Below are 14,700 nucleotides of genomic sequence, written 5' to 3' on the forward strand. Positions count from 1 at the left end.
TAACATGATTCATATCTGTAATCCCAGCTACTTAGGGGTTGAGATCTGAAGATAGCTATATGAAGCCAGTCTAAGTGAAATGGCTCAGGGACAAGACCCAGACCATAGTTCAAGTATCAGTACTGGCACAAAAATAAATTATGTGACTAAAACATACAAATATATTTAGTTAAATAAAGTTGTCATTCCTTGTATCCTTCACAGTATAATACTAAAACCAGTTTTATACATATATTATTTATAATGTTTATAGAATATTATTTATAGAATATCAATAATGATACATGTATTATAAATATATCATTTATATGTTATGTAATAGAATACATTACATATATTATGCACACCTAATTTATACTGATAAAACTAATATCCATTAAATTGATATAAGTTTTAGAATAGGGAATAGATATTCTTTAGTACAACAAGAAAGTAACTAGTCAAAAATTATTTCTTTTGTATTATATATCCATAAAAACTATTCCCTGTGTATTCAAGGTACTTAATGATAAAAGCCTGTGTTCATCAGAAAAAGGGGATTTGTTCTCCTTAAGGAATTACTCCAGGAATAATAAACAGTGAACGGTGAGTGATGTTTATTCAGGTATTTTTGTAGAAATTAAACCGATCTTTATTTGGTATTAAGATCACTTACACTCTCATTATCCACACCCTTTTTATTTAAAAATGCTTATGTTCTGTAGCATTGTTATTGCCCTTATAACCATAATTAGGAAGATAATGTGAGTTCATCCACTCCATAACTCTTTAAAGGTAATGAATGTTACAGAAAATAGCCTCAGATATGCCTGGTGGAAACCTGGATTTGAATTATAGGTCGACAACTGATCAGTCTTAGGTACTTGGGAAATTTGTTTGGCCTTCTTGCCTACTTCTGTTTTTAATAAAATACTTAATTCATTTCCTAACTTGAAGAACAGACATGAGCACTAAAATTACCCTAATGCAAGTGCAGTGCTTGGAATGGTGTCTGCACATTGTGAAGTAGGTCTCAAAGAAGTCAGTTTCCACCAACATGGTCACAGCATCCTTCCTGAAGGCCTTAAGAAATATATACCCAATTGATATTAATATCTGTGAAAATTTGTCTTTTCTACCAAAAAAGTTCTTTTCTTCATATGAACAATGAAAGTAATGTTGGGGCTGTCCTGTGGCTTTTACTCTGAAGGAATTTTGCCTAAATTTCATTCTTACTCTATTAGTGGTAGCAGTAGCATTCTTTAGTGCTACCCTTCATGTTTCTAGTTCTGTTTTCCATTTGGAATACTATTGTAACTTAGTTTATAAACTTTGTTATGAGAGTAAAAAATACAACTGCTGAAGTTTTCAACAATGACAATGCATTACATTTTATGTGCTTACTACTTTCCTAAAATTATTCTTTTTGGATTATATATCCCTAACAAACTATTTTTTATGATTTCTTATATGATTTATATACATTTTTATGTGTTTCTTATATGATTTTTAGAGATCCATAAATAAAAAAGCAAAGAACAGTAAAAGTGTAGGAAAGAAGTCATAAACAATACTATTATGGTGGTCTCAATGGGTAAGTGTAAAGAAAATGTAAGGAAACAGTTGGAAGATTCATTTTCTCTTTTCGCTGTTCTCTCCCTCTTCTTTGTAGAAAGGTTCTCACTATGAAGCGCCAAGTGGTCTGGACCTTTCAAGCCTTATCTCAGTGAGAGAAGTGATGGGATTAGGGACATGTGCTCCCATGGATGGCTTTTAGGAAGTTCACAATATAGCAATACGAATACACATAAAAAACTTGCGTGAGTCATGTATATTCCCCTCCTCAATTGCCAAAATTAAATTTATATGTCAAAACATCAAATTACTTACATTATAATACATGCAGTTCAACTGGCACCACTAGCACCTCCATAAATCAAATGCAAACTAAAAGCTCTATTTCAAACTCCAACATCTAAAGCAGTGTTGGAAATACAAGAAGATACACAATAAATCTAAAGGAGTGAGATCTTTAACACTGGCAATGAGCAGTGATAGCTGAATATTTAGCCACACATGAAAAGTCCAGGTGTTCACTAACTATGTGATTAGAGTTGCAGAGTTGACCTTGGTATCAATATTGGAGATAAAATTCAAAGGCAGCTAAGGTTGCTGCAGTATTGTAGCTCAGTACAGTGTGACCCTGCCTGATAATGGTAAAGCCCAGAATAGATGCTAAGTCAGTAAAATGTACAGGAAGGATTCTCCACTGAGAATAATTGCAGAGGGTGATCATCACTCTTGCGTTGAAAATGTATAGCCCATCATCCTACTTTAAGCTTTAGCATATTTCTGATCTGAATACCATTTTAACACACCAATGTGCCATGAATGCTGATCAGTGTAGGCGTATATTACTCTAATATATGTAAAATCCTTACAGGTATGTAACTGCCTGACCCTGACACTTCATTTTGTGTTCTTGAGTTTCTTGGAGAAATGCTCATAATTAGGCAATTCACACTCATCTAATTCTGAATCAGGAAACTGAGATAAGATGTTAGGGTAATCACTCCAGTCACATGGTCTGTGATCTATGAAATGAATGACATTATTTCACAATGTATATGTGTTTCTGAAAATGTATGCAATACCAAATACCTAGGGACAATTATCTATCTCATATTATCAGAAGTAAAGATACTCCTGAATTGTACTTTCTTGCTAGAGGATCATAGGGTGACTGCTGATGTTTGGTATCTTTCCATGTGCTCCTATACATTTGTCAATGTTCTTTGAGGAAGTGTTTGTCATAGTTTGTTTTGAGGTGTTCAGAATATCAGTACTGTCACTAACTGCAACTATGGGACAACCAAGATGATGGGATACCTGAACAAAGAACTAAGAAATCACAGGAAGTGATAGGAAAGAAGACACTAGAGGACCCAAAGCGTCATTGCCAACTTCTGGATCCTTAAATCCTGCTTGACGTACTTTATATTCATTCTACTACCTGGGGTGGTGGTCAGTGGCTGCAGGTATGTCCGCAAAGACATCAATATAGCTTGTGGTTACAACTATTAACATGAAGTATTGTTTGTAGACATAGTGACAATTGAATCCCTCATTGTTAGGGAGCAGAAGGGAACAATAGTCATTCTAACCATAACACAGACATCCATTGTGTCTCCGAAGTCTTAATCTTTTAGTGTCCAACAGCTCGAACTTAAATACTCTTGAGGTAATAAATCATACCCCTGTCTTCCCTTGACTGCTTGGCCTTTACAGAGCACAGCTCTCAGCCTTTCGATTGCTGTTTGAGATGGCTTCCCAATCTATCCTTTTCCAAGTCTAATAGCTTGACTTTAGAATCACTCACAAGGTCTGTGACAGATGTATTATTTTGAAAACGATATTTTGTCTAGGATAGGCTCAATATTAAAATTTTATTTTATTTCAAAAATACTATACAGGGTAGTTACAGTTACATGAGCAAGTTGCATTCCTTATTGAATATTGTTACCCACTCCATTGTTGTTCTCCTATCACTTCCCACCACCTATACCTCCCACCCACTCCAAAGTTGTAAAGTGCATTTCCATTATATAGTATCTTGTGAATATCATTGTTGTAATGAGTTACTCTTTTTAATTCTTTCATCATTATATTTTTTCCCTTCCCTTCTCCAAATCAGATAAATGTATATACAAGATGGAAGGAACCAGAATCAAGACAGAGATTGCCAGGGATAAACCAATGGTAAAAGACAAATGAAATAAAATAAGATCTAGATACTCTACCGACATCAAGGTTGACATCTGAAAAAAGACAGTTTTTACCATGTTTTGGAGTTCATTTTAATTAGCTTCATTTTGTAAGGTCAAATATACTTAGCTCTGGAGCCAGTAATCCAACTCCTGGGCATTTGTCGAAATGATCTCAAGCTAAAACCCATTAAATCTACAACCATGTTTTTGGGAGCATTATTGGAACCAATCAAGATGCCCCTCAAGAGATGAATGGATCAGGAAAATGTGGTATATAGAAACAATGTAATTTTATGCATCTATCAGAAATAATGACACAGACCCTTTCATAATAAAATGGAAAGACTTAGAAGCCAATCATATTATGTGAAGGAAGCCAGACTCAAAGAAACATAGGTTCCATGGTTTCCCTCATTTTTATTAATATATGGTTAGGATAGTCCTTAAACTCTTAATATTCCCTGTTTTCTCTCCCTCTTCCTCTCTCATTCCATTTGTGTGTGTGCACACACACACACACGCACACACATGTACACTAATGAAACTTGACTCAGAGCCTCAAACACTTGCTTGTTTTTTTTCACTCATGATTGACTGAGTCTGTAGTATTGAACCAAGGTTTAACTCTGTCGTTGATTGAATAATTGAACAGAAATGTCTCATGGATTGCTACCCCAGACATCTGTGAACCATGATATTCCAATCTCAGGCTCGTGACTATCTAGGAATAGGAAGGAAGCACTGGCATCCAGCTCTATTGCCAATTTTCTTTTCTTTGTTTTGCTTTTGTTTTTTGTTGGTTTTGTACATCCAAAATGTGTAAGGAAAATAAATCTTTTATAATAAGGACTACTCCCATAAAATGTGTGTGGTTTAACGGTTACCTTAATAATGTTATGCTTTTGCATCCACACTATATGATTTGATTTTTTGAACTCTATTTTTGTGAACAGTCAAGTTACTTATATACAATTTGAATCTTCTGGTCTTGGTTTTATAGTCTGTTAGGTGTTTCCAAACAGAATTTATCAAGGTTTAACTCTGTACTACTGAAGCAAGACTTTTATGATTATTCAATGTCTTGTAAATCGTAAGTTCTTCACTGCTTGTGGCACCATATGAGCACAGGTAGTTTCCTATAACACCTCCACATAGTTTAGACCTCAATGCCACGCACTCTTCTGCCAAATATGCAAGGGCATCCTTTGTAATTTTTCATTCCTTTTCACTGTTCTTCTCTCTACTCTCCAGTGTTAAATCCTGTGATGATCATGTTGATTTTCTCCCCTGTTATATTAATTATTTCATCTTGGGAACTACAGGTATGCACTAATGTACTTCTGTCCATTCCCCTTGTGCTTTGGCTTGTACCCCTCTCATCTTGAGAAGCCAGAAATTGGGGATATGTTCTTCACTCTTCATCTCAGACATTTATCTATACTTTCTAGCAATACATTCATCGAATTTTTTTGTAAAGTATAAGGCCTTGAAAAGGATTATTGCGTTTTCATGGCTTTATTATTTGGCATTAGGGAAGAACGTAGGTCAGTAATTGTAACTTAAATAAAAGAAGATTGCAATCATGCCTCAATAGGTATTGCTCATTGGATAATGTTTACTTCAAGGTCTGCCTTCCTGCTTCCTTTTCGTTGTTTTGTTTATTTTTCAATGCAGCCTTTTCTTCTGGAAATTATTTTTGGGCCTACAGAAAATCAATTCCTACTGTAATTAGTCATTAATTTTATTCCAACATCATTTCACAGATCCTTCTGAGTCTCTTCAGGGTCTCTATAGAAGTGTTTTCCTTCTTAGATATGTTTTAATAGCGATGCATCCAAAGATAAATACACATCGTTTAAGTCACCATTTTGATGACTGGAAAAAAAACCATGCTACAATCTCACTATATGGCAATTTTATTGTTTCAAATTCTTTTAGATTAAAGTTGATGCTGCAGAATGAACAATCTGTGTACAGTTTATATTTTCCTAATTAATTTTTGTATACCCACCTTCCAATATTATAAAAAGTTAAAACATTATTACTACTTACATAGTTTTAGTATTTCTAAAATGGTCAGAGTAAAAGTTTCATTCATTCACAATTTTAAGACAATAGAGTGTCCATTATTACTGTGAGACATTTAAAAAATTTTTTTTTTACTTCAACAACTTTTTTTTGTTATTTTATTTTATTTTATTTGAGAACATACTGTACAGAGGGGTTACAATTACATGGGCAGGATAATGCATACATTTCTTACCAAGCATTGCAGCCTCCTCCTTTGTTTGCCCTTCACCTCCCTTCCCAGCCTCCTCCCTCCCCCCCAACCAATCATACCCCCCTCCCCCCCACACAACGACATTGTAAAGCTGGTTTTGACATGACATTTTGTACTTCTCAATGTTGCAACAGGTCCACCTGAATCCTTAAACGACTTGTTTGTCCCCATCTCCTCCACATGTTATACTGACATCAAATATAGTGAAAGCGGGGGTTACACTGTGGGGGAGGGACATACAAAGCAGCAAAGAAATAATCTTATAAATGCGTTAGAAACACATGCATGAAAGAAACAAAAACATTAAAATACATATTTAAGGGTTTGTTTTCCTAACATCACATTATCTGGCCTTTTCGGCTTGACTGACACCTATACTAGATATTGCAAATAAGGGAAACCATGGGAGCTATGTTTCTTTGGGCCTGGCTTACTTCACTTAATATAAATTTTTCCAAGCCTTTCCATTTCCTAACAAATGGGGAATCTCTCCTTGCTCCAACAAGAACCCAGCCTACATCGGGCTTCTCCCTTGAATCCTCACTTCATCCACCAGATTCCCAGCCCCTAACTACACTATTTCCTCATCAACCCATTGATCCCATATCATAGTACCTCCAAGCTCCTCCCTTCTCTTTCATACCCCACCCCACAACCAGACTTCTCCCTCCAGTCCCTTCTGGTTTCATCAGAAACTCTGCCCCTCTCTGTCTGCTTCTAAGTGGCCTAACTTGTCAAACACAGCCCCAACCCTACCTCTTTCCACAATGCCAATCATGCTACACAAAAACCCTCCACCTCCGTATAACTGCCCTTGAAGCCCAGCCTTGGTTGGCCAGAAGCTTCTCACATAGCCCATCTCCTGCTTGGAAAGCCAGCTCTGCTTCACAACAAGTCTCTCCACCTCCCATTCCTACTCTCTCAATGCCTTGGATTGCTCCCCAGATAAATCCAACCCTATTGGATGCTCCCTCAGATCCACACCCTACTCCAACAGATACCCTGCCCATAATTATCCTACACCTTTGTAGACTTTCCACTCCTTCTCAAAGCCCCTCCTCCAATTAGCCCCATGGCTGTAAGCCCTGACCTGCTCTACAAAACCCCCATTAAATATCTCCCACCACACTATCCCATCTCTCGACACCCACATTGCTTAACTGGAAACCACTGCACCAGTTGGCCCCCTTCTGGAAGCCTCACCATGCTCAACTGTAAATCCCTGTCCTTCCGTAGTCTCTTTTTGAAAGTTGCCTTGCACTACTGGAAACCCTGTCCAAAGTCCTTGTCCTGCCTTGTAACACTGAAATCCCCACCCAACCTTACTCCTCTTTTCGAAGTGGTGTCTGGCTACACCAGAAAACCGTCTTAACTAATCTAGTCCATTGGATCCTATCCCTGCTTTAACAAAGCCCTGGTCCTGAAAAGCTTCTCTATACATTGTGAATACATTCTGCTCCGCCAGAAACCCCACCTCCTCCCTAACACACTTCCCAAAGACCTGCCATTCTCCACCAGAAACCATGCCTCTTACTAGCCCACTTCTTCCTAGCACTGCCCTGTCCTCTTAAAGCCAGACACTGAAAAGCCTCTCCCTCATAGATCCATATTCCTGCACCAGAAACCCCACCTTCTGTCAGCCTCTTGCCTCCATTCCATTCCTTGCCTTATGGGAAACCCCACCCTACATATCCTACTAGAGCTCACAGTGCTCCACCAGAACCCCTCCTCTAAGTAACCTCCCCCTTTGTAGCCTTGTTCTTCCTTCTCAAAGCTCTTCCCCAAACAGCCTCTTCCCCAGTGACCCAGTCTTCTTACACTGAAAACCCATCTACCTGCCAGCCTCCATCCTAAAGTCCCACCTATTCCACAAGTCTAGTCCTTCCTGTCCCTCCCTACTCTCTCAAAGTCCTACACAGACTGGCCTTCATCCTCAAAACCCCGTCCTGCTCCACCGCAGGGACTGTACCAATACCAACTCTTCCTTTGAACCAGACAGAAACCACACACCACCTCATAAATTTTATTAGATGCCTTAGACTAGTTGTAGGTTCTGTTACCAAGCAGATACACATTGTGTGAAAATGTATCAAGATGATTCCTCTAATTGGAAAACATCCGTTGAAGTATTAGTAAGGTTTCATGAGTGATCATTTTATTTCTGGAAAAATCATGCACATTTGTGCCCATTAACTTAAAAAATATTAGTTATTTTAAATCCTCTGGCTTTGTTGAGGAAACAGTTAGTGTGTATAAAGATGACTTTCAACTCATCTCTCTAATGAATAATTTTGAAGTTGCTTCCCTTACTATATACTGGAGTTTTTAGTAACAGAAATTGTCTACCAGAATCAATGATTTTCCTCCTTCCACTAAAGTGCCCTTTGGAAAAGACTTAAGTGAGATTACTCAGGTAAAATGCCAGAAATAAAGACGCATTTTGAGATCATAACACATTTATTATGAAGAACCCACCCACTAGACTTACATTCCTATTGGTCCAACAGTGTAAGCCAGACCAGTATTTTACCAAAGCTTTGTATGGGGCATGCTATGGCTTATTCAGGCTTGATTCAAAATGTCTCTGTCCAGGATTAAATGATGACATTTATAGCTAAAATTACTTAAAGTCATTATTAACATCTAACGCATGTTGAGGTTTTTGTTTATACTTCTTTTTCCCTTTCTTTCTTCCTCCTTCTTTCTTTTATTTATTCCTTTCTTTCTTTCTTCATTTTTCTTTCCTCTTTTAGGAAATGAGTATGAATTTTGATATTTTGTTTGCTGAACAAGTATTCTACCATTAGAACATTCTTTTTTGATTTAGTTACTTTGCTCATAGGTTATCAATTTTGCTAGGGCCAAACAGAGGCTAAGTTCCTCATTTCTGTCTGTCAAGTAGCTGGGATTACAAATCCATTCCAACATGCCAGGATTTGGGATGATATGTGACTCTTATTACTTTCCTTGCACACTGGTTCTGAACTGTGATGCTCTCAAGTTATAGCTCTTCAATTAGTGATGTGAGTTCCAGTAGCCTGCCCTCAGTATAGATTGTCTAAATGAATGATTAAAGGCAATTTCACTTTAATCTCTTTTTCTTTGCCAGTCCAGAGACTGTTATAGTTTTATTTCTAGAAAATTTTTGTGTATATGTTATATGTGCACATTAATTGTAAAAATGTTACTTTTTCCTTCTTTTTTCCTTTTTTTTATTTTTCTTGGTCATAGGGCTTGAAGTCTGGGTCTGGGCATTGTCCCTGGGCTCAGTGCCACTTCCAGTTTTCTGGTGGTTAATTGGAAGTAAGAGTGTCACAGATTTCCTACCAGGGATAGCTTTGAACTACCATCCTCAAACCGCAGCTCCTGAGTAGCTAGGATTACAAGAATGAGCCAATGGCACACAGCTAAAATGGTACTTATTTTAAGTTCTATGATATAGTTGAGGGAGTAGCATGAGTGTGTAGAAAGATAACTTTCAAGTCATCTCTTTTAATAATTTTTTTCATTTTCATAATATTTATTTCAGTGATTAATAACCAAAGCTCCCAAAGTAACAGTATGATCCTTCATTTTCTCCTTCCCATAGATACTATTGGAAGAGAATGAATGAGATTTAAGTCTAAGACAATATGTACTTGAAATTATAAAAAATATATTTTGATGATTCATATAGAGCCACATAACACAACGTGCTTTTCATTTTCTAAAGAAAGGAATGTCATACAAGTATGTTTATTGGCAGGCTTTTTTCATCTGAAAAACAAAGAAAAAACAATATCCTAAAAAAGCTGAAAGCGATCAGCAACTATGTAAATGTGATATAGCATTAGAGACTTGAAGACATGAATTGGTTCAGATAAAATAATTCTTTAAGAAAGGTATCTGTTCAATTAATTTATTCATTACAAATTTTTTATTTTTATTTACATGTTAATATATAAATACATACAAGTGTGTGTGTGTGTGTGTGTGTGTGTGTGTGTGTGTGTGTGTGTGTGTGTGTGTGTGTGTGTATCAGCAGTATCTGTCCAGTAAACTGTCTGGTTATGTATGGTTAGGTAATTTCATCATGTCAAGTTCATCAAAAGGATGGACTTCCATAAACCTTAACAACCCTGCAACACCACTGGACATGCAAACTTAAGTGTTCATCATTGTAAGCTAGACCTGTGTTTTACCAAAGATTTATATATAGTGTGCTATTTTTTCATTTAGGCTTAACAGAAAATATGTTTAGCCCTAGAAATAAATGATGGCATTTATTACTATGATAATTTAGTGTAAATCTTTACATTGAACACATGGTCAGTATTGTTGTTTTTTCTTTCCTTTTCTTATTTTATCTTTAGGAAGTTGATTTGAGTTTTGATGTTCTGTTTGCCAGACAGGTACTCCACCACTGGAGCCACTCCATCAATCCTTTCTCATTTAAGTTACTTTACTCCTATAGTAGCAATTTTTGCACCCATCCCAGAAAGCAGGGATTATGATTGCATTCCAATATCCCTACCTAGTATGTTGATATGAGTGTTTCTTTTCCTTCCTTGACTGATTCAGAACTGTGATCCTCTCAAATTCTACCACTTTATTTTATGGTGTGAGTTCTGCCTACTTCTAAAAGATATGAAAGAAATAAATGATTACAGGTAATTTGAGTTAATCATTGATTAATATAGGTGATTTGATATAAAAATGTAGGGTGAGTTTGCAAGTATAATCACAGTAGTCAGATATTTTGCTAAGTAATTTTGTTTCACATTAAAAACACATCTCGACCAAAATTAAGGACTTACTTTTGCTGTCTGTCAACTTGTATGTCATTTGGGAAAATCAACTTCATGTCTTCCATGTGTGATAAAGACTTTGAGTGGTCTGATCGTGGTTAGAAATAAGAAATAAATAGATCACCATTTGATCATAGGCTAACCAAAAAATTAGGAAGTCCCAATCTCAACAAATTAGTGGATCATTTTGAAGCATGCCATTAATTTCAGCACAACCAGAGACTAAGTCTCTGTCAAGTACCTGTGCCACTTAGGTAACTGGCTCACATGGAGCCAGTCAACTCTCCTGATGCAGAAACTGGGCTGAGATTGCTCAAGAGGAGGGAGGAGTCTGCCACACTTTCCTAGGTTGGACTTCACAGAATGCAGTAAGCTTGATTGCTTTACTTACTCCCCTAAATGCCTTAATATTCCATGCTGCTGAGTGTTCATGATTTGATTCCAGTGATCTGTGGTAGAGGTATAAAGGAACATTAAATTAAAGTTCACATTCACTAATTGAGCTGCTCTTCTCAGCCTGTGAATTCAACTCAGCAAGTGTTCAATATTTGAGAGTTGAGAATACTGAAGTAGGAGAGAGAGAGAGGGTGAGTGAAAGAAAGGAGAGAGAGAGAGAGAGAGAGAGAGAGAGAGAGAGAGAGAGAGAGAGAGAGAGAGAGAGAGAGAAAGAGAGAGAAGGAAGGAGGGAAGGAAGGAAGGAAGGAAGAAAAAAGAAAAAAAGAAAGAAAAAGAAAGAGAGAAAGAAAATGTTTGAGAATGAATTTTTTAGAGTCTGGAGTCACATGGCAGTACTACGTGTATTTAATATTAGGTCTGCCCCAGGCCATGCAGACCCTACGCAGATGCCTTTTCACTTCTTCGCTAAGTTTCCACCCTTTATGTGTTATCTAGGTATCTGGCACACCTGGAGGCAGCCACCTCCTCCTCCCACTAAGTCACGACCTGGTCAGCCTCTGATCACACTTTCAATCTGACTGGAGGTGAATCCCAGGCCCTGAAGTCACATCCAGATGCAGTATTGCTAGTCTTTCCCCCTACCTTGCCACACCTCATCCGATCCTTTGCCTAGATACATCCAGGCCCGAGGTTGGGTCGCCCTATTTTTTGTACATCCCTTTCCACCATGTATGGCATGGGCAGCAGTTCAGTAAATAAACAACTTTACCTGGCTTAATACCATGTTGTGTTCTCGGCATTGGTTACCTAATCAAATTCAACTAATTAGTATGCTTTACACTTCAGAATTTCTAGTTATGAATCCATGGATATTTTAGTGACACATGTGAGTTCAGTATCTAGAAAACACATGCATTAACTCATCATTTAAGATTATAATTCTGCCAGGAATCCTTAATAACAGCTTAATTCACCATAACATCTATTTTGTTTACTTTCCTCTGTTTTTTTTTTTTTTTGCTTAAAATAATAAGAGTTGTCGTGACAATATGAAAGGATCTCTGGTTTCATATTTTCTAATCACCCCGGGCTACAACCTGTGTGTTGCCAGCTCAGATGATGGTACTTTGAAATCCTAGAAAGTAGATGCACATCATAAGGGCTAATGGCTACAGGATTTCTCAGATTTTTTAAAAATGTAATTGTTACTAATTGTACAGTGAGGTTACGATTTCACAATTCATGTAATGTGTACATTTGTCTTGTAGACAAGGCCATCCTTTCCTGAGCTTTCTCCAGTTTCTGTTTTTTTGTGTGTGTTGAATGTTTTTGTTTTTGTGCCTGACCTTCTGCTTGAACTCAAGATTGGGTGCTGCCTCTGATTTTTTTTGGGGGGGTCCGTTAATGGGGCCTGAACTCTGGGCCTGGGCACTGTCCCTCTCTCTTCAGCTCAAAGCTAGTGCTCTAACACTTGAGCCACAGCACCACTTATGTTTTTTTTTTTTCTTTTTGCTTATGACATGCTGAGGACTCGAACCCAGGGCATCATGCATGCATGGCAAGCACTCTACCACTGAGCCATCTTCCCAGCCCTCGCCTCTGACTTTTTGTAAGCAAGGCTACTCTGCCTCTGGAGCCCCAGCTCCATTTATGGTTGTTGGTTGTTAATTGGAGAGAAGAGTCTCACAGATTTTCTCACTCCAGTTGGATTTGAACAGTGATCATCAGCCTCCTGAGTAGCTAGGATTAGGCCTGAGTCCCCAGTGTCCAGCTAATATAGAGTTGGTTTCATGCTTTCCTGGTTGTGTTACAATTTTCCTCACCTCTTGGCACTAATACTACATATTGCCTGGCTCAAATCTGAATTGGTGGAAAATGCTTGTATTTGAGGAAGGCACGAATAGGAAACTATAGGCCATAGGGAAATATAAGCTAAACAAATCATTCGGAATATCACATAAAGACAAATAAGTTTACTGCAAGTTTACTGTGTCCTGTCTTTACTATTAATTCTGCATGGCCTGTGAATGATGTCATACATATCCAAATAGCCATTGGTAGAAATAAGATTTCTCATCCTGTCCTAAAAACAAAACAAAAACCAACCAAAAGTATTATGTATGAGCCCAGCAATTTCCTCTAATTAGAGACCAATCTTCCCTAGTTTATGAAAAAGTGTCCTTTATTCAAGTGTTGCTAATTTTTCTAAACGTAAATATAATGAAATCTGTAGTAGACTGTAGAATTGTATACCAGAGCTGTCATTTTAATTCACAAGAAATTCAGACATTTATATGTTTATTTTTTTGTCAGTTGTGGCGCTTGAATTCCGAGCCTGGGCACTGACTCTGAGACTCTGTGCCAAAGTTAGTTAACACTGGGTCAATTGAGCCATGGAGCCACTTCAAGCTTTTGAGTTGTTAATTGTAGATAAGTGTGTTATGGGAACTTTTCTTCCTGGGCTGGCTTTGAACGCTATCCTCAGGTCTCAGCCTCATGAGTAGCCGGGATTACATGCATGAGCCACTGGCACCTGGCTTCACATAGACTTTTTTTATTGTGAAAATAACATACAGAGAAGATACAATTAAATGGACAAGTTATTGAATAAATTTCTTATCAAGCATTGTTGCCCTGTCCTTTGTTTCTCCATCCCATATCTTTTTATCTCCACCACACACCTCCCCACCCCACCCCCACTTCTCACCCCTCTTGGCCAAAGTTGTAAAGTTCGATTTTCAAAATATTGGCTTGTATATTTCATTGCTGCAATGGGTCCACCTGTATCCTTTTTTAAAAATGTGTTTTTTCCTTCCCCTCCACAAATTATACCAACATCAAATACAGTGAAAGCAGTGGATATACTGTGGGGAAAAGACATACAAAACAACAAAGAAATCATCTTATGAATATCTTTGAAATAATCGCAAGAAAGAAAAAAAGTATTTGAATCTTTCTCTAGGGGTATATCTCATCCAACATCAACTTATCTGACCTTTTCTGCATGTCTCAAAAATATACTAGTTATTGCAAATAAGGGAAAACAAGGGACTTATGTTTCTTTCACTTACGTTTTTTGGGCCTGGATTACTTCACTTAATATAATTTTTTCCAAGTCTTTCCATTTCCTAACAAATGGTGCAATGTCATTCTTTATGATAGAGGCATAGAATTCCATTGTGTATATAGACCACATTTTCTTGATTCATTCATCTACTAAGGGGCATCTGGGTTGGTTCCACATCTTAGCTATGGTAAATAATGTTGTAATAAACATAGTTGTTCTGGTAGCTTTGGTATGGTCTTGTGATCATTTGGGTAAATTCCCAAAACTGGGATTGCTGGGTCATAGGGGAGCTCTATGTGGTGTCTTTTGATGAACCTCCATAATATTTTCCAAAGTGGTTGAACAAGTTTACAGACCCACCAACAATTCAGTAGGATTCCCTTCTGTCCATATCCCCTGTTGTTATCTGTTGTTATTAGAGTT

Source organism: Dipodomys merriami, unplaced genomic scaffold (genome assembly GCF_024711535.1).
Source record: "Dipodomys merriami isolate MVZ:Mamm:240054 unplaced genomic scaffold, mDipMer1.0.p SCAF_1241, whole genome shotgun sequence".
In the NCBI taxonomy this organism is placed as follows: Eukaryota; Metazoa; Chordata; class Mammalia; order Rodentia; family Heteromyidae; genus Dipodomys; species Dipodomys merriami.